Raw genomic sequence first — 22,897 nt, 5'->3', positions numbered from 1 at the left:
ATGTATAAGCTGTATTATATAACATATAAATATTACCTGTCTGACTACTGTACTGTCTGTCTGAGGGTGCTGTGTATAAACATTATATAAAACTACCTTTAGGTTACATGTATAAACTGTATTATAACATATAAATATTACCTGTCTGAATACTGTCCTGCCTGTCTGAGGGTGCTGTGTATAAACATGATATAAAACTACCTTTAGGTTACATGTATAAGCTGTATTATATAACATATAAATATTACTGTCTGATTACAGTACTGTCTGTCTGAGGGTACTGTGTATAAACATGATATTCAACTACCTTTAGGTTACATGTATAAGCTGTATTATATACCATATAAATATTACCTGTCTGATTACAGTACTGTCTGTCTGAGGGTGCTGTGTATAAACATGATATAAAGCTACCTTTAGGTTACATGTATAAGCTGTATTATATAACATATAAATATTACCTGTCTGATTACAGTACTGTACTGTCTGTCTGAGGGTACTGTGTATAAACATGATATAAAACTACCTTTAGGTTACATATATAAGCTGTATTATATAACATATAAATATTACCTGTCTGATTACTGTACTGTACTGTCTGAGGGTGCTGTGTATAAACATGATATAAAACTACCTTTAGATTACATGTATAAGATGTATTATATAACATATAAATATTACCTATCTGATTACAGTACTGTCTGTCTGAGGGTGCTGTGTATAAACATGATATAAAACTATCTTTGGGTTACATGTATAAGCTGTATTATATAACATATAAATATTCCCTGACGGATAACAGTACAGTCTGTCTGAGGGTGCTGTGTATAAACATGATATAAAACTACCTTTAGGTTACATGTATAAGCTGTATTATATAACATATAAATATTACCTGTCTGATTACTGTACTGTACTGTCTGAGGGTGCTGTGTATAAACATGATATAAAACTACCTTTAGGTTACATGTATTAGCTGTATTATATAACATATAAATATTACTGTCTGATTACAGTACTGTCTGAGGGAGCTGTGTATAAACATGATATAAAACTACCTTTAGGTTACATGTATAAGCTGTATTATATAACATATAACAATTACCTGTCTGATTACAGTACTGTCTGTCTGAGGGTGCTGTGTATAAACATGATATAAAACTATCTTTGGGTTACATGTATAAGCTGTATTATATAACATATAAATATTCCCTGACGGATAACAGTACAGTCTGTCTGAGGGTGCTGTGTATAAACATGATATAAAATTACCTTTAGGTTACATGTATAAGCTGTATTATATAACATATAAATATTACCTGTCTGATTACAGTACTGTCTGTCTGTCTGAGAGTGCTGTGTATACACTTGATATAAAACTAACTTTAGGTTACATGTATAAGCTGTATTGTATAACAAATATTACCTGTCTGATTACAGTACTGTCTGTCTGAGGGTGCTGTGTATAAACATGATATAAAACTACCTTTAGATTACATGTATAAGATGTATTATATAACATATAAATATTACCTATCTGATTACAGTACTGTCTGTCTGAGGGTGCTGTGTATAAACATGATATAAAACTATCTTTGGGTTACATGTATAAGCTGTATTATATAACATATAAATATTCCCTGACGGATAACAGTACAGTCTGTCTGAGGGTGCTGTGTATAAACATGATATAAAACTACCTTTAGGTTACATGTATAAGATGTATTATATAACATATAAATATTACCTATCTGATTACAGTACTGTCTGTCTGAGGGTGCTGTGTATAAACATGATATAAAACTATCTTTGGGTTACATGTATAAGCTGTATTATATAACATATAAATATTACCTATCTGATTACAGTACTGTCTGTCTGAGGGTGCTGTGTATAAACATGATATAAAACTATCTTTGGGTTACATGTATAAGCTGTATTATATAACATATAAATATTCCCTGACGGATAACAGTACAGTCTGTCTGAGGGTGCTGTGTATAAACATGATATAAAACTACCTTTAGGTTACATGAATTAGCTGTATTATATAACATATAAATATTACTGTCTGATTACAGTACTGTCTGAGGGAGCTGTGTATAAACATGATATAAAACTACCTTTAGGTTACATGTATAAGCTGTATTATATAACATATAACAATTACCTGTCTGATTACAGTAATGTCTGTCTGAGGGTGCTGTGTATAAACATGATATAAAACTATCTTTGGGTTACATGTATAAGCTGTATTATATAACATATAAATATTCCCTGACGGATAACAGTACAGTCTGTCTGAGGGTGCTGTGTATAAACATGATATAAAATTACCTTTAGGTTACATGTATAAGCTGTATTATATAACATATAAATATTACCTGTCTGATTACAGTACTGTCTGTCTGTCTGAGAGTGCTGTGTATACACTTGATATAAAACTAACTTTAGGTTACATGTATAAGCTGTATTGTATAACAAATATTACCTGTCTGATTACAGTACTGTCTGTCTGAGGGTGCTGTGTATAAACATGATATAAAACTACCTTTAGGTTACATGTATAAGCTGTATTACATAACATATAAATATTACCTGTCTGATTTCTGTACTGTCTGTCTGAGGGTGCTGTGTATAAACATGATACAAAACTACCTTTAGGTTACATATATACGCTGTATTATATAACATATAAATATTACCTGACTGATTACAGTACTGTGCTGTGTATAAACATGATATAAAACTACCTTTAGATTACATGTATAAGATGTATTATATAACATATAACAATTACCTGTCTGATTACAGTACTGTCTGTCTGAGGGTGCTGTGTATAAACATGATATAAAACTATCTTTGGGTTACATGTATAAGCTGTATTATATAACATATAAATATTACTGTCTGATTACAGTACTGTCTGTCTGAAGGTACTGTTTATAAACATGATATAAAACTACCTTTAGTTTACATGTATAAGCTGCATTATATAACATATAGATATTACCTGTCTGATTACTGTACTGTCTGTCTGAGGGTGCTGTGTATAAACATGATATAAAACTACCTTTAGGTTACATGTATAAGCTGTATTATATAACATATAAATATTCCCTGACGGATTACAGTACTGTCTGTCTGAGGGTGCTGTGTATAAACATGATATAAAACTACCTTTAGGTTACATGTATAAGCTGTATTATATAACATATAAATATTACCTGTCTGATTACAGTACTGTCTGTCTGTCTGAGAGTGCTGTGTATAAACATGATATAAAACTACCTTTAGGTTACATGTATAAGCTGTATTGTATAACATATAAATATTACCTGACTGATTACAGTACTGTCTGTCTGAGGGTGCTGTGTATAAACATGATATAAAACTACCTTTAGGTTACATGTATAAGCTGTATTACATAACATATAAATATTACCTGTCTGATTTCTGTACTGTCTGTCTGAGGGTGCTGTTTATAAACATGATATAAAACTACCTTTAGGTTACATGTATAAGCTGTAATATATAACATATAAATATTACCTATCTGATTACAGTACTGTCTTTCTAAGGGTTCTGTGTATAAACATTATATAAAACTACCTTTAGGTTACATGTATAAGCTGTATTATATAACATATACATATTACCTGTCTGATTACAGTACTGTACTGTCTGAGGGTGCTGTGTATAAACATGATATATAATTACCCTTAGGTTACATGTATAAGCTGTATTATATAACATATAAATATTACCTGTCTGATTACAGTACTGTACTGTCTGAGGGTGCTGTGTATAAACATGATATAAAACTACCTTTAGTTTACATGTATAAGCTGCATTATATAACATATAGATATTACCTGTCTGATTACTGTACTGTCTGTCTGAGGGTGCTGTGTATAAACATGCTATAAAACTACCTTTAGGTTACATGTATAAGCTGTATTATATAACATATAAATATTACCTGACTGATTACAGTACTGTCTGTCTGTCTGTCTGTCTGTCTGTCTGTCTGAGGGTGCTGTGTATAAACATGCTATAAAACTACCTTTAGGTTACATGTATAAGCTGTATTATATAACATATAAATATTACCTGTCTGATTACAGTACTGTCTGTCTGAGGGTACTGTATATAAACATGATATAAAACTAGCTTTAGGTTACATGTATAAGCTGTATTATATAACATATAAATATTACCTGTCTGATTACAGTACTGTACTGTCTGAGGGTGCTGTGTGTAAACATGATATAAAACTACCTTTAGGTTACATGTATAAGCTGTATTATATAACATATAAATATTACCTGTCTGATTACAGTACTGTACTGTCTAAGGGTGCTGTGTATTAATATCATATAAACTACCTTTAGGTTACATGTATAAGCTGTATTATATAACATATAAATATTACTGTCTGATTACAGTACTGTCTGTCTGAGGGTGCTGTGTATAAACATGATATAAAACTACCTTTAGGTTACATGTATAAGCTGTATTATATAACATATAAATATCACCTGCCTGATTACTGTACTGCCTGTCTGAGGGTGCTGTGTATAAACATGATATAAAACTACCTTTAGGTTACATGTATAAGCTGTATTATATAACATATAAATATTACTGTCTGATTACAGTACTGTCTGTCTGAGGGTGCTGTGTATAAACATGATATAAAACTACCTTTAGGTTACATGTATAAGCTGTATTATATAACATATAAATATTACCTGTCTGATTACTGTACTGTCTGTCTGAGGGTGCTGTGTATAAACATGATATAAAACTACCTTTAGGTTACATGTATAAGCTGTATTATATGACATATACATATTACCTGTCTGATTATAGTACTGTACTATCTATCTATTTATCTATCTATCTATCTATCTATCATATATCTCTATATTTATCTATCTATCTATCTATCTATCTATCTATCTATCTATCATCTATCTATCATCTATCTATCTATCTATCTATCTATCTATCTATCTGTCTGTCTGTCTATCAATCTATCATCTGTCTATCTATATTAAAGAATAAAAAGAACATTTCTATTAAAAATACATTTAAACATATTAAAATAAGTACAAAATTATATTGCATATTTTCTACGTATGTATTTTGTGCACATACATATAAACTCATACACATGTATGCACATATATACACACATATATACACACATATATACACATGTATACACATATATACACACATATATACACACATGTATACACACATGTATACACATATATATATACACACATGTATACACACATGTATACACACATGTATACACACATATATACACACATATATACACACACATATATACACACAGGTATACACACATATATACACACATATATACACACATGTATACACACATATATACACACATATATACACACATGTATACACATATATACATATAAACTCATACACATGTATGCACATATATACACACATATATACACACATATATACACACATGTATACACATATATACACACATGTATACACACATGTATACACATATATATATACACACATGTATACACACATATATACACACGTATACACACATATATACACACATGTATACACACATATATACACACATATATACACACATGTATACCTACACATACAGGAATTGATTCACTTACCATGGACAGATTTCTCCTGTGACTTCAACCAATTTCCTAACTTCTTTAACAGTGAAAGTAATATATTACAAAATAGCATTATAGAGAATTGTTATAGGTTAGAGGTCTCTCCTCCTCTGTAGATTTATGTTAAACACTGGTGTAACTATACTTATAGCCATGTGCAATGTGCTGTGTGTCTTATCTGTGTGTCATGTATCAGTGCATTATTACATATTTACATTTAATATCACCTATTTGTCTGCTTACTGCTACATTTGTATACATCCTACAAGTGTTTAAGATCTGTACTATGATGGTCTATATATTTATATTTTTTTTCATTTTTTTTATACACTAACAAGTCCCATCAGTCCTAGAATTAATAAGCAAATCCCTATGGACTTTATTTTTTTTTTTACATATATATATCATTTTACTTGCCAAATCTAAACAAATTCTAAAATCTAACGGCTAGATTACGAGTTTTACGTTATGAGGAGTGCGGTGCTAACTTGCACGTTATTGTCACCGCTCACTTACCTACAGCGCTGGTATTACAGGTTTTCAGAAACCCGCCGTTATCAGGCAAGAGGTGAGCGTAGAGCAAAATTGTGCTCCATACCACACTCCAATACCAGCGCTGTTGAAAGCTGCGGGGAACTGGTTTTACGTGCTTGTGCACGATTTCCCCATAGACATCAATGGGGAGAGTCGGCTGAAAAAAAGCCTAACACCTGCAAAAAAGCAGCGTAAAGCTCCGTAACGCAGCCCCATTGATTCCTATGGGGAATCAAAATTTATGTTTACTCCTAACACCCTAACATGAACCCTGAGTCTAAACACCCTTAATCTTACAGTTATTAACCCTTAATCTGCCATCCCTGACATCGCTGACACCTACATTATACTTATTAACCCCTAATCTGCCGCTCCCAACATCGCCGCCACCTACATTATACTTATTAACCCCTAATCTGCTGCCCCCAACATTGCCGCCACCTAAATTATACATATTAACCCCTAATCTCCCGCCCCCAATGTCGCTGCAACCTACCTACACTTATTAACCCCTAATCTGCCGCTCCGGACATCCACCCCTATAATAAACATATTAACCCCTAAACCGCTGCACTCCCACCTCACAAACACTAGTTAAATATTATTAACCCCTAATCTGCCGCCCCTAACATCGCCGCCACCTACCTACATTTATTAACCCTTAATATGCCGCCCCCAACGTCTCCCCCACTATACTAAATTTATTAACCCCTAAACCTAAGTCTAACCCTAACACCCCCTAACTTAAATATAATTCAAATAAATCTAAATAAACATTCCTATCATTACCTAAATTATTCCTATTTAAAACTAAATACTTACCTATAAAATAGTAATAGTAACTAATAGTTACATTGTATCTATCTTAGGTTTTATTTTTATTTTACAGGCAAGTTTGTATTTATTTTAACTAGGTAGAATAGTTAATAAATAGTTATTAACTATTTACTAACTACCTAGCTAAAATAAATACAAATTTACCTGTAAAATAAAACCTAACCTGTCTTACACTAACACCTAACCTTACACTACAATTAAATTAATTAAATTAATTAAATGCAATTACATAAATTACAAAAACAAACAAACACTAAATTACAGAAAATAAAAAACAAATTATCAGATATTTAAACTAATTACACCTAATCTAATAGCCCTATCAAAATAAATAAAAAAACTAGCCTAAACTAAACTACCAATAGCCCTTAAGCCTTTTGCGGGGCATTGCCCCAAAGAAATAAGCTCTTTTACCTGTAAAAAAAAAATACAAACAACCCCCCAACAGTAAAACCCACCACCCATACAACCAATCCCCCAAATAAAATCCTAACTAAAAAAAACTAAGCTCCCCATTGCCTTGAAAAGGGCATTTGAATGGGCATTGCCCTTAAAAGAGCATTTAGCTCTATTGCTGCCAAAACCCTTATCTAAAACTAAAACCCACCCAATAAACCCTTAAAAAAACTAACCCCTGAAGATCCACTTACAGTTTTGATGATCGGACATCCATCCTAAACGAAGCCGGGAGAAGTCTTTATCCAAGCCGGCAGAAGTGGTCCTCCAGACGGACAGAAGTCTTCATCTAGACGGCATCTTCTATCTTCATCCATCCGGCATGGAGCAGGTCCATCTTCAAGACATCCGACACTGAGCATCCTCTTCTTCTGACGAATAAAGACGAATGAAGGTTCCTTTAAATGACGTCATCCAAGATGGCATCCCTTTAATTCCGATTGGCTGATGGAATTTTATCATCCAATCAGAATTAAAGGTGAGCTTGCATTCTATTAGCTTTTCCAATCAGCCAATAGAATGCGAGCTCAATCCTATTGGCTGATCGGATCAGCCAATAGGATTGAAGCTCAATCCTATTGGCTGATTGCATCAGCCAATAGGATTTTTTCACCTTTAATTCCGATTGGCTGAATTCTATCAGCCTATCAGAATTAAAGGGACGCCATCTTGGATGACGTCACGTAAAGGAACAATCATTCGAGAAGAAGACTTCGTTTGAAGAGGATGCTCCACGCCGGATGTCTTGAAGATGGACCCGCTCCGTGCCGGATGGATGAAGATAGAAGATGCCGTCTGGATGAAGACTTCTTCCCGTCTGGAGGACCACTTCTGCAGGCTTGGATGAAGACTTCTCCCGGCTTCGTTGAGGACTTCTTACCGCTTCGCTGAGGACTTCTCCTGGCTTCATTTAGGATGGATGTCCAGTCTTCAAAACTGTAAGTGGATCTTCGGGGTTAGTGTTTTTTTTTTTTAAGGATTTATTGGGTGGGTTTTATTTTTAGGTTAGGGTTTGGGCAGCAATAGATCTAAATGCCCTTTTAAGGGCAATGCCCATCCAAATGCCCTTTTCAGGGCAATGGGGAGCTTAGTTTTTTTTAGTTAGGATTTTATTTGGGGGGTTAGTTGTGTGGGTGGTGGGTTTTACTGTTGGGGGGTTGTTTGTATTTTTTTTAACAAGTAAAAGAGCTGATTTCTTTGGGGCAATGCCTCGCAAAAGGCCCTTTTAAGGGCCATTGGTAGTCTAGTTTAGGCTAGGGTTCTTTTTTATTTTGTTTTTTTATTTTTATTTTGATAGGGCTATTAGATTAGATGTAATTAGTTTAAATATCTGATAATTTCTTTTTTATTTTGTGTAATTTAGTGTTTTTTTTGGTGGTAATTTAGGTAATTGTATTTAATTAATGTAATTAATTTAATTGTAGTGTAAGGTTAGGTGTTAGTGTAACTCAGGTTAGGTTTTATTTTACAGGTAAATTTGTATTTATTTTAGCTAGGTAGTTAGTAAATAGTTAATAACTATTTACTAACTATTCTACCTAGTTAAAATAAATACGAACTTGCCTGTGAAATAAAAATAAAACCTAAGCTAGCTACAATGTAACTATCAGTTATATTGTAGCTAACTTACGCCTAGATTTAGAGTTTGGCGTTAGCCGTCAAAACCAGCGTTAGAGGCTCCTAACGCTGGTTTTGGCCGCCCGCTGGTATTTGGAGTCAGTCAGGAAAGGGTCTAACGCTCACTTTCCAGCCGCAACTTTTCCATACCGCAGATCCCCCTACGCCATTTGCGTAGCCTATCTTTTCAATGGGATCTTTCTAACGCCGGTATTTAGAGTCTTGGCTGAAGTGAGCGTTAGAAATCTAACGACAAGACTCCAGCCGCAGAAAAAAGCCAGGAGTTTAGAGCTTTCTGGGCTAACGCCGGTTCATAAAGCTCTTAACTACTGTGCTCTACAGTACACTAACACCCATAAACTACCTATGTACCCCTAAACCGAGGCCCCCCCCACATCGCCGCCACTCGATTACATTTTTTTAACCCCTAATCTGCCGACCGCACACCGCCGCCACCTACGTTATACTTATGTACCCCTAATCTGCTGCCCCTAACACCGATGACCCCTATATTATATTTATTAACCCCTAATCTGCCGCCCCCAACGTCGCCACCACCTACCTACAAATATTAACCCCTAATCTGCCGACCGCACAGCGCCGCCACCTACGTTATCCTTATGTACCCCTAATCTGCTGCCCCTAACACCGCCGACCCCTATATTATATTTATTAACCCCTAATCTGCCCCCCACAACGTCGCCGCCAGCTACCTACAATAATTAACCCCTAATCTGCCGACCGCACCTCATCACTATTATAATAAATGTATTAACCCCTAATCCGCCTCACTCCCACCTCAATAACCCTATAAGAAATATTATTAACCCCTAATCTGCCCTCCCTAATATCGCCGACACCTAACTTCAATTATTGACCCCTAATCTGCTGACCGGACCTCACCGCTACTATAATAAATGTATTAACCCCTAAAGCTAAGTCTAACCCTAACACTAACACCCCCCTAAGTTAAATATAATTTAAATCTAACGAAATAAATTAACTATTATTAAATAAATTATTCCTATTTAAAACTAAATACTTACCTGTAAAATAAACCCTAATATAGCTACAATATAACTAATAATTATATTGTAGCTATTTTAGGATTTATATTTATTTTACAGGCAACTTTTTATTTATTTTAACCAGGTACAATAGCTATTAAATAGTTATTTACTATTTAATAGCTACCTAGTTAAAATAATTACAAAATTACCTGTAAAATAAATCCTAACCTAAGTTACAATTAAACCTAACACTACACTATCAATAAATTACTTAAATAAAATACCTACAATTGGCTGTTCCGATCAGCCAATAGAATGCAAGCTCAATCTGATTGGCTGATCCAATCAGCCAATCGGATTGAACTTGAATCTGATTGGCTGATTCCATCAGCCAATCAGAATTTTCCTACCTTAATTCCGATTGGCTGATAGAATCCTATCAGCCAATCGGAATTCGAGGGACGCCATCTTGGATGACATCCCTTAAAGGAACCTTCATTCTTCAATTGGACGTCAAACGAAGAGGATGGATCCGCGCCGGAGGTCTTCAAGATCAGCCGCTCGTCATCGGATTGAAGAACATAGAAGATGCCGCCTGGATGAAGATGTTTGCCGGTCCGGATGTCCTCTTCTGCCCGGATAGGATGAGGATTTCTGCCCGAAGATGGACTTCTTCATTTGCCGCTTGGATCAAGACTTCAGCCGGAGGATAGACGTCACTCTTCAGCCCCCGCTTGGGCTTGGATCAAGACTTCGGAGGCTTGGATCAAGACTTCGGTGGACGGATCGGTGAACCCGGCGTGGTGAAGATAAGGTAGGAAGATCTTCAGGGGCTTAGTGTTAGGTTTATTTAAGGGGGGCTTGGGTTAGATTAGGGGTATGTGGGTGGTGGGTTGTAATGTTGGGGGGGTATTGTATGTGTTTTTTTTACAGGCAAAAGAGCTGAATTCTTTGGGGCATGCCCCGCAAATGGTCCTTTTCAGGGCTGGTAAGGTAAAAGAGCTTTGAACTTTTTTAATTTAGAATAGGGTAGGGCATTTTTTTATTTTGGGGGGCTTTGCTATTTTATTAGGGGGCTTAGAGTAGGTGTAATTAGTTTAAAATTGTTGTAATATTTTTCTAATGTTTGTAAATATTTTTTTATTTTTTGTAACTTAGTTCTTTTTTATTTTTTGTACTTTAGTTAGTTTATTTAATTGTATTTATTTGTAGGTATTGTATTTAATTAATTTATTGATAGTGTAGTGTTAGGTTTAATTGTAGATAATTGTAGGTATTTTATTTAAGTAATTTATTGATAGTGTAGTGTTAGGTTTAATTGTAACTTAGGTTAGGATTTATTTTACAGGTAATTTTGTAATTATTTTAACTAGGTAGCTATTAAATAGTAAATAACTATTTAATAGCTATTGTACCTGGTTAAAATAAATACAAAGTTGCCTGTAAAATAAATATTAATCCTAAAATAGCTACAATATAATTATTCGTTATATTGTAGCTATATTAGGGTTTATTTTACAGGTAAGTATTTAGCTTTAAATAGGAATAATTTATTTAATAATAGTTAATTTATTTAGTTAGATTTAAATTATATTTAACTTAGGGGGGTGTTAGTGTTAGGGTTAGATTTAGCTTTAGGGGTTAATACATTTATTATAGTAGCGGTGAGGTCCGGTCGGCAGATTAGGGGTTAATAATTGAAGTTAGGTGTCGGCGATGTTAGGGAGGGCAGATTAGGGGTTAATAATATTTCTTATAAGGTTATTGAGGCGGGAGTGAGGCGGATTAGGGGTTAATACATTTATTATAGTAGCGGTGAGGTGCGGTCGGCAGATTAGGGGTTAATTATTGTAGGTAGCTGGCGGCGACGTTGTGGGGGGCAGATTAGGGGTTAATAAATATAATATAGGGGTCAGGGGTTAGGGGCAGCAGATTAGGGGTACATAAGGATAACGTAGGTGGCGGCGCTGTGGGGGGCAGATTAGGGGTTAATAAATATAATATAGGGGTCGGCGGTGTTAGGGGCAGCAGATTAGGGGTTCATAGGGATAACGTAGGTTGCGGCGGTGTACGGAGCGGCAGATTAGGGGTTAAAAAAATATGCAGGTGTCAGCGATAGCGGGGTCTGCAGATTAGGGGTTAATAAGTGTAAGGTTAGGGGTGTTTAGACTCGGGGTACATGTTAGGGTGTTAGGTGCAGACGTAGGAAGTGTTTCCCCATAGGAAACAATGGGGCCGCGTTAGGAGCTGAACGCTGCTTTTTTTTTTTTTTTCGGCTCAAAATGCCCCATTGTTTTCTATGGGGGAATCGTGCACGAGCACGTTTTTGAAGCTGGCCGCGTCCGTAAGCACCGCTGGTATTGAGAGTTGCAGTGGCGGTAAATATGCTATACGCTCCCTTTTTGGAGCCTAACGCAGCCATTCTGTGAACTCTAAATACCAGCGGTATTTAAAAGGTGCGGCCAGAAAAAAGCATGCGTAGCTAACGCACCCCTTTGGCCGCAAAACTCCAAATCTAGGCCTTAGGGTTTATTTTACAGGTAAGTATTCAGTTTTAAATATGAATTATTTAGTTATTATTAGTAGGTTTTATTTAGATTTATTTTAATTATATTTGTTAGGGGGTGTTAGGGTTAGACTTAGGTTTAGGGGTTAATAACTTTAGTATAGTGGCGGCGACGTTGTAGGCAGCCGATTAGGGGTTAAGAACTGTAATGTAGATTGCGGCGATGTTAGGGACAGCAGATTAGGGGTTAATAATATTTAACTAGTATTAAGGAAAAGATTTTGAACCTTTATTTTTTATACTTGAATTATCTGCCTAAGTGTTTTGTCTCTTATCTTTAATTTTTGCTTAAAATAATGCAATTGTAAGGGTTATGCCTAAACACTTAAGGAGCAGTGCATAAGCATATGAAATACTTGATCTACAAATACAAGTAGATCAAGAAGGAAGGGTGAGCACAAACATATACAGAAAACAAACAGCAACCAATACCTTACTGTACCATACCAGTGCCCATGCCCCCTGTACTGTTAAGGCCATCCCTAAAGGGGAATTCACAAGGCTGAGGAGGAATTGTTCTGATTTGAGTACATTCAGGCAAGAAGCCTCTAAATTATCTAACAGGCTACAAGAAAGAGGCTACAGTAAAAGGTCCATAAAAAAAGCTAAAACTGAGGCATTACAGCAAGACAGACAAAGGCTTTTACGACCACGTCAGAAAAAACAGGACAATAAACCAAGACTGATTACGACTTACAACCCCCAAATAAAACAAATAACAACGATAATAAATGATCACTGGCATATCTTAAAGAATGATCCCCTACTAGCAACTCAGATCGGGGATAAAGTTTCAATTGGATATAAAAGACCCAAAAACCTAAAAGACACACTGGTTAAAAGTCATTATATCCACATCCCCAAAAGAGCAAGTCAATCAAAAGGCATGTTCCCATGTGGGACATGCAGTACATGCCCCAAGGTACTCAAAATCAAGGACATTGTAGACAAATATGATAATAAACATATACTAGCTGACCACTTCTCCTGCACCACAACAGGTGTTATATATGTCCTTCAGTGTCCATGTAAGCTGTTCTATGTCGGAATGACGACACGACAAGTGAGGACAAGGATAATGGAACATAGCAGGAATATTAAAAATGCTTATAAGGACATGGAGAAAAACAAACAAATAACAAGTGTAGCTAGGCACTTCTATCACAAACATGATAGCAATGATTCCTTGCTTAAATTTTCAGTATTACAAAAAGCAACTCTAGGTATTAGAGGAGGTAACCTAGAGCAAATACTACTTAAAATGGAGTGTAGATGGATACACCTATTGAATAGTGTCAAACCTCATGGACTTAACGATAACAACAACTATCATGTCTATCTGGAATAACAAAATATAAAAATCAATATAGGGATCAAACAACACTACATGATCTGTGAAGATAACATTTTCAACATATTATACCCTGAATATGTATGATTCTTTACAATCAAAGAGATACAATAAATTAAAATCAAGATTTTAACCTTTATTCACACCCAATCACTTCAATGGTTTCACTCAATAAATTGGCAGTAACACATTCCTTCACTGTGCAGCATTTTAATAGGACTTCTTAGTAACTAATTTATTCTAAGTTGAATTTAACAACTCAGAATATCACACTCAATCACATAGCTATCACCACACTTCACTATAGTTGGCTTTATTTTTAGCCAACTGTTTATTATCTAAACATAAAATGAATCCCCACCTAAGTTGGATCTTAGATTCTTTTCACTAAATTAACTTAAAGTCCTTAGACGTTTTATTTTTAACTCATTTTCATTTTTAACCCATTTTTATTTCAACTTATTTTAAATTAATACTAAGCACTATTCTTAGCTTAAACACGCGTTTTTTGTTCTTAAGTTTTATTTTTATTTTCACCTCTCACTTGTATATCACCACAGTACTTAATAAAAGTACTAAGAACATTACAAATCTTGATAAGTATCTATAAATACATACATTAATGTTGTTACATCCAAACAAATAGTTCCGCTTTTTCCCTATAAGAAACTATATTAACATACCTAAATAAAGATAAAGGACGAAGAGAACAAGGCAGTGTTAAACACTGGTGCATTCATTTCCAAAATAATATATTATATTTTTCGATTGTTTTGTTATCCAGTAACCATGGCGGTTACACATTGTCTCCATAGCAACCTCCGTGACAGAACTAACTCTAAGATTGACACAAGCTCTACTAATAGCAACAGTAGTCCCTGACCAATCAAACTTTAGAGGTGGGACATTAGAATACTACATACTTCCGGAAGTGTGCCGGCCCGGGTAACCCCTCTGAGGATGCGTTAGTGAAACGCTGCGTCAGGGGTCCTCGCTATTTTTTAACTGCCTCTCTTGTTGTAATAATTAGTAAAAATATCTTAGCTTAAAAAACTTTTCTCAGTTAGTACTTGGTAACCTGTGGCTTTTCACAGGCTTAAGCAGAAGCAATTACTGTTTATCCCAGTATATATAAAAAAATGGGTAACCGCTGCACTTGCATAACATAATACGATAACGTGTGGGTAATATAATATCTGGGGGATTAAGTTCTGAGACAATTGTGTCTACACAATATCGTACACTACCATAGAAGGAATATAACATACAGGTGTCATCACTAAGATAATACAAAATTAGACACATAGTATCACACTATTACAAGCTGTAATTTAGTAACGCTGCAATACAACTGTAGTTAAAACTGAGTGACAGAGAAAACAAGTCTGCTTTTTACAGGCCTAAGCAGCAGCTATTACTACTTACCATAGTGTTTAAATAATGGTTAACCGCTGCACCTGCATAATCTAATACGGTAACGTGTAGGAATATAAAATCTTGAGGATAAGGTTTCAAGATAACACTTTCTCAACAATATCTTTGATTAAGTTATAAGCAGTAAAGTTTACAGGCGGCATTACCAAGATAATTTAACATTAGACACACAATGCCAAACTATTACAAGTTGTAACCTAGAAACCCTGCAACACTACTCAAGCAAAAACAGTGTGACAGAAAAAATAAGTCTGCAAGCGATTTAAGCACAAAAATAAAGTTTTAGTCTGCAAAGTCACTTTAAATATAGCTCCAGGCTGGTTGAAAATTCCCACAATCTATTAAGATGCTATAATGCCATCTATTTTGACAATATAATGGCAAGTACTATAGGACACAGACTGCTTTAAATTACCACTAGCTGAAATCCGAGCTTATCCCTTGATGCAATAGTATGTGCACAATCATTAATATCAGTTAGAGTTGCCAAGTTAACTCAAAAATCAAGTGTTGGTGATACAATATAGAGACTGCCATATAGGTAATCCTTCAGACCTCTCAGTCTCCACAGATATTTTATTGCAAGTGTATACATTGGTATTAGCTCACTCTATACTGGTTATATAACTGGACATTGATGTTCATAGTGCCTTATAAGCCTATTTATCTACTAAGACCATTAAGTTTAAGTATAATAGGTATACCATATATCAATACCCACTACGGGAAAATCTGAAGGACAGGCCAGATATTAGGCCACATAGTCCTTAGATAGATAAATATACAGATATACCTAGAATATAAACTCGGTCTCAAAACTGGGTTACCAAGTACTCTATATCAGTGATATCATACAAGCTAAGTATCATACAATCAACAGAGAGTGTGCTTTTAACTCTCTCCAGGGTAGCATACACACACAATTTATGCTGTCTTTTTTAAATAAAACTAATAAAGGTTATATTTTAATTTGATGACACAAAATTTTTTTTCAATCATAAATTCCAGTAATCTACCGAATTAATTACTACAATTCATTGTTCACAGTGCAATAAAAGCATTTCTTTAAGACTATCAGGTTTATTTTGCCTGTATAGTCTAGTTTTGTCAATTGAATATTTAACTAGTGTTTACGAGGCGGGAGTGCGGAAGTTGAGGAGTTAATATGTTTATTATAGTGGTGGCGATGTCGGGAGCGGCAGATTAGGGGTTAATAATTTTAATTTAATTGTTTGCGATGCGGGAGGGCCATCGGTTTAGGGATTAATAGGTAGTTTATGGGTGTTAGTGTACTTTTTAGCATTTTAGTTATGAGTTTTATGGTACAGCTCTGTAGCGTAAAACTCATAACTACTGACTTTAGAATGCGTTATGAATCTTGCGGGATAGGCTGTACCGCTCACTTTTTGGCCTCCCCGAAAAACCTTGTAATATCGGCGCTATGGAAGTCACATTGAAAAAAGACTTTACGCAAATTGCGTAAGGTAACTTGCGTTAAGGCCCAAAAAGTGTGCGGTACAGCTGTTCCTACAAGACTTGCAATAGCAGCGGTAATGAAAAAGCAGCGTTATAACCTATAACGCTGCTTTTTTACTCATAACGCAAAACTCGTAATCTAGCCATAAGTTTGCAATTAAAAAGAAATGTTTTATATTAAATGACCACTTAATGCACTAGAATTGAATCATTGACACATACACAAAAGACAATATAATAGCACTTACTTTGAATTTGATAAGAGCAGTAGAATATTTTCTGGCAAATTTCAAATTTAATCCAATTCTTCCTCGCCCTGTATCATGTGACAGTCATCAGCCAATCACTAAATGGATATATGTATATACTGTGCACTTTTGCACATGCTCAGTAGAGCTGTTGACTAGAAAAGTGTGAATGTAAAAAGAGTGTGCATGTCTTGATAATGGAAATATATTTGAAAGTTTTTTAAATTGCAGGTTTTTAACTTAAATTTTTACTTTAGTGTTAAGCAATTAAATTTACATTTTTTTGCTGTCTTTATACTTATACATCATTGGTGGTAGTTTTTCTGTGAGGTACCCACACAAATCATACCTCATTGTTTTTCAGTAGGACAAGCACCTAAAAAATGTCTAGTTTATTAAAATACTCAAATATGGTAAAAAAAAAACTCATATAGAATACAAAAAAATATTTAATAAAAATTGTAAATTAAAAGATATCTACTTTGTACCTGTATCAGCTAAGTAGAAATAGATTATATAATCATAAAAGTATTAAATAAAATTTAAAACCAACCAAAGTTCTATTAATATGATACTTATTGTAAGATATCTAATATTTCCCGGACAAGAAGGTGAAAACGGTGATGTACAAGTGTTTGTGGGTGGAGCTATAAAAGCAGGGGTGGGGCTTCTGGTGTGCAATAGACAGGGCTATTTTCAGCATGGGTGGAGTTGAGCAGAGTCATATGGGATATAGGCAGCCAGGAAATTTGCCCTTATGGAGGAATCTTGTTTTTGTTCTTCTGGTGTTTAAAATTAAACTTGCATAATTCAGATAGAACATATCCTTTTAAGACACTTTTAAATTCACTTCTATTTTTAAATGTGCTTCGTTCTCTTGGTATCCCTTGCTGAAAAAGGTTATGCACATATCCTGCACTAGTGGGAGCTAACTGCTGATTGGTGACTGCACACATTTGTCTCTTGTGATTGGCTCACTAGATGTGTTGGACAGTAATCCTAGGGCCAGTAAAGGAACCAAAGGTCTAGTATAGAATGTTGCATATTACACTGTCTGTAGAGGATCTCAAAAAGAGAATGTCAGCTTAAATAGGATAAAAGTTTATTTGACTTTTAGCAGTAATTTTCCATAATAAAAAAATAATCAAATCACTGTTGTGCGACAGTAGGTTAGGTGTGGTTGCAATATACATAATATATCAGTATATATAAACTATCATTAAAAAGTACAGAGCCAATTCCCTGCAGCTAATCCACTCCTTGTACTTGCAAAAAAGGAAACACTAACATGTTTTTATGCGAATAGAAAATATACAGCAACATATCAGATGGTTTGTGGGAGTGAATTCAGTCATACAACAGAAATTTAAGCTGTATAAACTCCATGTCTAGGTAGGAAAAAATAAGACTAGTTTGTTAACAAAGCTAAATGGCAAATAGCAGAATAATAATAATTCTAATACATTCTAGACATAAAAGCAGTGAGAAGTCTCTGTTTAATCGGATACTGCAGTATATGTTCACACATCAGCAGGGCGTATGCTTGCAAAACTTCTCAACAAATGTCAAACCAATTGGGTAAAAAAAGTGCTTGTTCCTCTTTTGAATAGGAGGCCACATTCCCTTGTAAGATGCAATTGGTCATCACAGTTATAGCAAAGACTAAGGAAATTATTGATGGGGAGAGAGTTTTCTCAGAGGGGATATCTCCTCCCTTAAACCAAAACAGGGAGCAGAGGACCCAAATGATGAAAAGGAGCTTATCCTCTTTCAAATGTGATATAAAAAGGAAATAAATAAATTAATAAATAAGATACACACACACACACATATATATATATATATATATATACACATATATACACACAGATACACACATATACACACATATATATATATATATATATATATATATATATATATATTTAAAACAGAAAAAAATTAATCCTCCCTTCAAGTTCAACCACCTGAGTGCAAAAAAGCATACAATAGTCCTGAAACAAAAATGCACTCTCAGGATTTTCCAAACAAAGTCAGCTTTATTAGATGACGTTTCAGAGATATAACATCCCTTTCATCAGATAAAAAAAAAACCCTGACAGTGCATCTTTGTTTCAGGACTATATATATATATATATATATATATATATATATATATATATATATATATATATATATATATATATATATATATACTGATATACACACACACATATATATATATATATATATATATATACTGATATACACACACACATATATATATATATATATATATACTGATATACACACACACATATATATATATATATATATACTGATATACACACACACATATATATATATATATATATATATATATATACTGATATACACACACACATATATATATATATACTGATATACACACACACATATATATATATATATATATATATATATATATATAATTTAGGGATCTATCCACTATACAAGGGACAATATAAGTATAGTACAGTATATCATAACTCATATATATGTACATAATTGCTAAGCACAAGCATTAAGGGTTAAACAAGCATGCAGGTGCAAATATACTTTTAAAGCAGATAATTAGTCAGTCAGCATAGAAGTCACAAAGTTGCCTAGTGATTGTATTAGTCATAGAGATGAAGCGTTTTGCTCTGTTAGTAGGAGATGCAGCAAATAAATATGCATATAAAGTAACGGCTGGACTAGAGGTGAAACCGAACGTTAGTAGCTTGATATAAGTACCTGCAAACAGCAAAGTCAATCATGAAAGTTTAATTTTTATTTTATTGTCAAGCTGGATGGGGGAGGAGAGCTGGACCTGGATTGGGGAGTGGGGGGGATATTCAAGAGCCTCATACTTAGCTCCCTTCAGCTCTAGAATTCCCCAAGACCCACCATTGAAACTTTTGGGGTATAAAGTTTAAAGGGACAGTCTACAATATTTTGTTTTATTGTTTAAAAAGATAGATAATCCCTTTATTACCCATTCCCCAGTTTTGCATAACCAACACATTTAGATTTATATACTTTTTACCTTTGTGATTACCTTGTATCTAAGCATCTTCTAACAGCCCCCTGATCACATGACTTTTTATTAACTATCTATTGACTTGCATTTAGTACTGTGTTGTGCTAAATCGTAAACAACTCCACAGGACTAAGCACAATTTTATCTATAGGGCTCACATGAACTAACAGTCTCCTGTTGTGAAAAGCAAATAAAAAGCATGTGATAAGAGGCTGTCTGTAGTGGCTTAGAAACAGGCAGAAATCTAGAGGTTTAAATGTTATAAAGTATCTTAATAAAACAATGCTGGTTGTGCAAAGCTGGGGAATGGGTAGTAAAGACATTATCTATCTTTTTATACAATAACATTTTTAGTGTAGACTGTCCCTTTAAAGGGATAGTAAACCCCAATTTTTTTTTTCAATTTAGAAAACTTCAACAAAAGTTAATACACATTGTAATTAACACCTATTAACAATATTTTGTAATATTCATGCAATTCTACAAATAAAATATAACTGCTGCCAAACCCATCTTTTGAAGCCTTATTCTGCCGAATAGCCGATATCTACCTAGGTAGAAAGAATATGGCATCACGTATGCGCATTAGCATATCTTTCGTAAATCGCATGCGCACTTCTGCAAAATCTTCTCTAGCCGCAGCCTTGCTGGTAAGGGGACGCTTGAAGCAGTAGTAGGTGTGGCGCACCAGAGTGACGCTGTGGAAGCAGATTGGAGCCTTTGAAGTTCAGAGAAACGCTTGGGTAAATGTTGTTAGATCCCCTAGAGCAGCATTAAATCTAAGATGGGCTGCAGTCTCAGAAGCAGTCTGTGATCAGACAGGCAGAAGACGCAGGGTAGCCGGAGCTGCAGGAAGGGGATTTATTTCCTTATAGCCCCTGCTCTCTATGAAAAACGTGTTGGCGATCACAGCTGGGGGACCTTCCCCCTCCACTGATAGTGTAGGGCTGCTTGTCAGCAGGGAACGTTTTAAGGGCCTTACCCCCTGCCTGACATGGGATCTATCAGTGTGTGTGTGTCCCTTGCAACATTGTTGCAAGGTAAGGGGAGGATCTTTGTACTTACTATTTAAGCAGGTGCAGGCCTGTCTTCATCCTCTTTGTTCCAGATTGTTCAAGCGGTTTTTCCCCTCCCTCCCTTTTGATGTAATGTTGCAAAATTGTGGTATTGGCGGCAAAGGAAAAATGTGTTAAGCTCTAGTTCCTGAGGCTGGAGTCTGATTAGTTGAACTCTCTCTGGTAAGACCTCAGCTCTAATTTCCCGTCCCTTAGTCGTTCTAGTTTGCTGGAAGGCTTTCTAGGCAATTTCCCTGTAGCTCAGGTTAGGTTAAAATTATCCCCTTGCAGCGGGAGGTCAAGGCTTCATCTAAGGGCGTAAGCCCAAAAGGGGGGACGGTCAAGCTAATGGGTGGAGCGTATGTCCCTAGGTGCCGACCATGGGGTGCTCCACCCCGCGGGCCTGCTGACCGTGCTCCTCTAGGGCGTTTCGCTGCTCCGCATGGGCGTGGCCTAGCAAAGGCACGCTTAATCAATATTCCTCTCCAGCCTTGTCCTCTTGGTGTTTGGGGTTAGCAGTTTGCTCGTTATGCCGCCACTTGGTGATGATAGACTTCTGCGAAGTCTATAGTTAATAAAGTTAAATTATTAAATAAAAGTGACCATGACCGGTCTTAACCCAACTTTTGTGTCTGTGTATTTTTTCAGGTTTTGGGGGGTAGGGAGTTCTATTAGATAAAATGTCCAATGGGGGTTTAGCCCTTAAGCCTATTAGTTGTCAGTGCTGCTGATTGAACTCATTGGATCACACTCCATGCTCCAATACATTGGTGGTCAGTGACATGTTAAACTGCAGGTTATCTGGTGTGTCACAAAGGGAGGGCGATCATGCCGTTCCTATGCTGTTCCATTAAAGCTCATTTTCCTGTCTCTGCATGTCCTGGCTAATGTCTCTCCTATGCTTTTACAACAATTTGTCTTATTTACGATTTACAGGTCATGCCTCATGCTTTGTTTGTAATTTAACCCATTTTGCCCCAGAAGAAAAGCAAGCTGTAATACAAAAATCATTTAAAACACAAACTTTATATATAATATTTAAATAACACATTGCTGCAACGCCATTGGATGAAGGGCTTGCATGGATTATAACAAAATCCAGCCTACATTTATGGGCGGTCCTTATAGCCATTTACTAAGAAAATATATATATAAAATGTATTGATTTGCAAACTTTGTTTTAAGGTAAGAAGCAGTTACTTCTATTCCACTATACTTTAACTAAGCAATAATACTTTTTTTATTACTTTAAAAAAAACAAAGATTTCTAACCCTTTAAGCACAATTTTATAAAAAAATGAAAAAAAAAAAATACACACAGGAAGGGGGTCTCTATAATAAAGGAAAGGTTTTTAAAGCCAGGTGATGGCTGTGGTAATATTAAAGGGACACTGAACCCAAAACATTTTTTTTCGTGATTCAGATAGAGCATGACATTTTAAGCAACTTACTAATTTTCTCCTATTATCAAATTGTCTTCATTCTCTTGGTATCTTTATTTGAAATGCAAGAATGTAAGTTTAGATGCCGGCCCATTTTTGGTGAACAACCTGGGTTGTCCTTGCTGA

This window comes from Bombina bombina, chromosome 7 (genome assembly GCF_027579735.1).
Source record: "Bombina bombina isolate aBomBom1 chromosome 7, aBomBom1.pri, whole genome shotgun sequence".
Taxonomy (NCBI): Eukaryota; Metazoa; Chordata; class Amphibia; order Anura; family Bombinatoridae; genus Bombina; species Bombina bombina.
Note: the sequence above shows the minus strand (reverse complement) of the source record.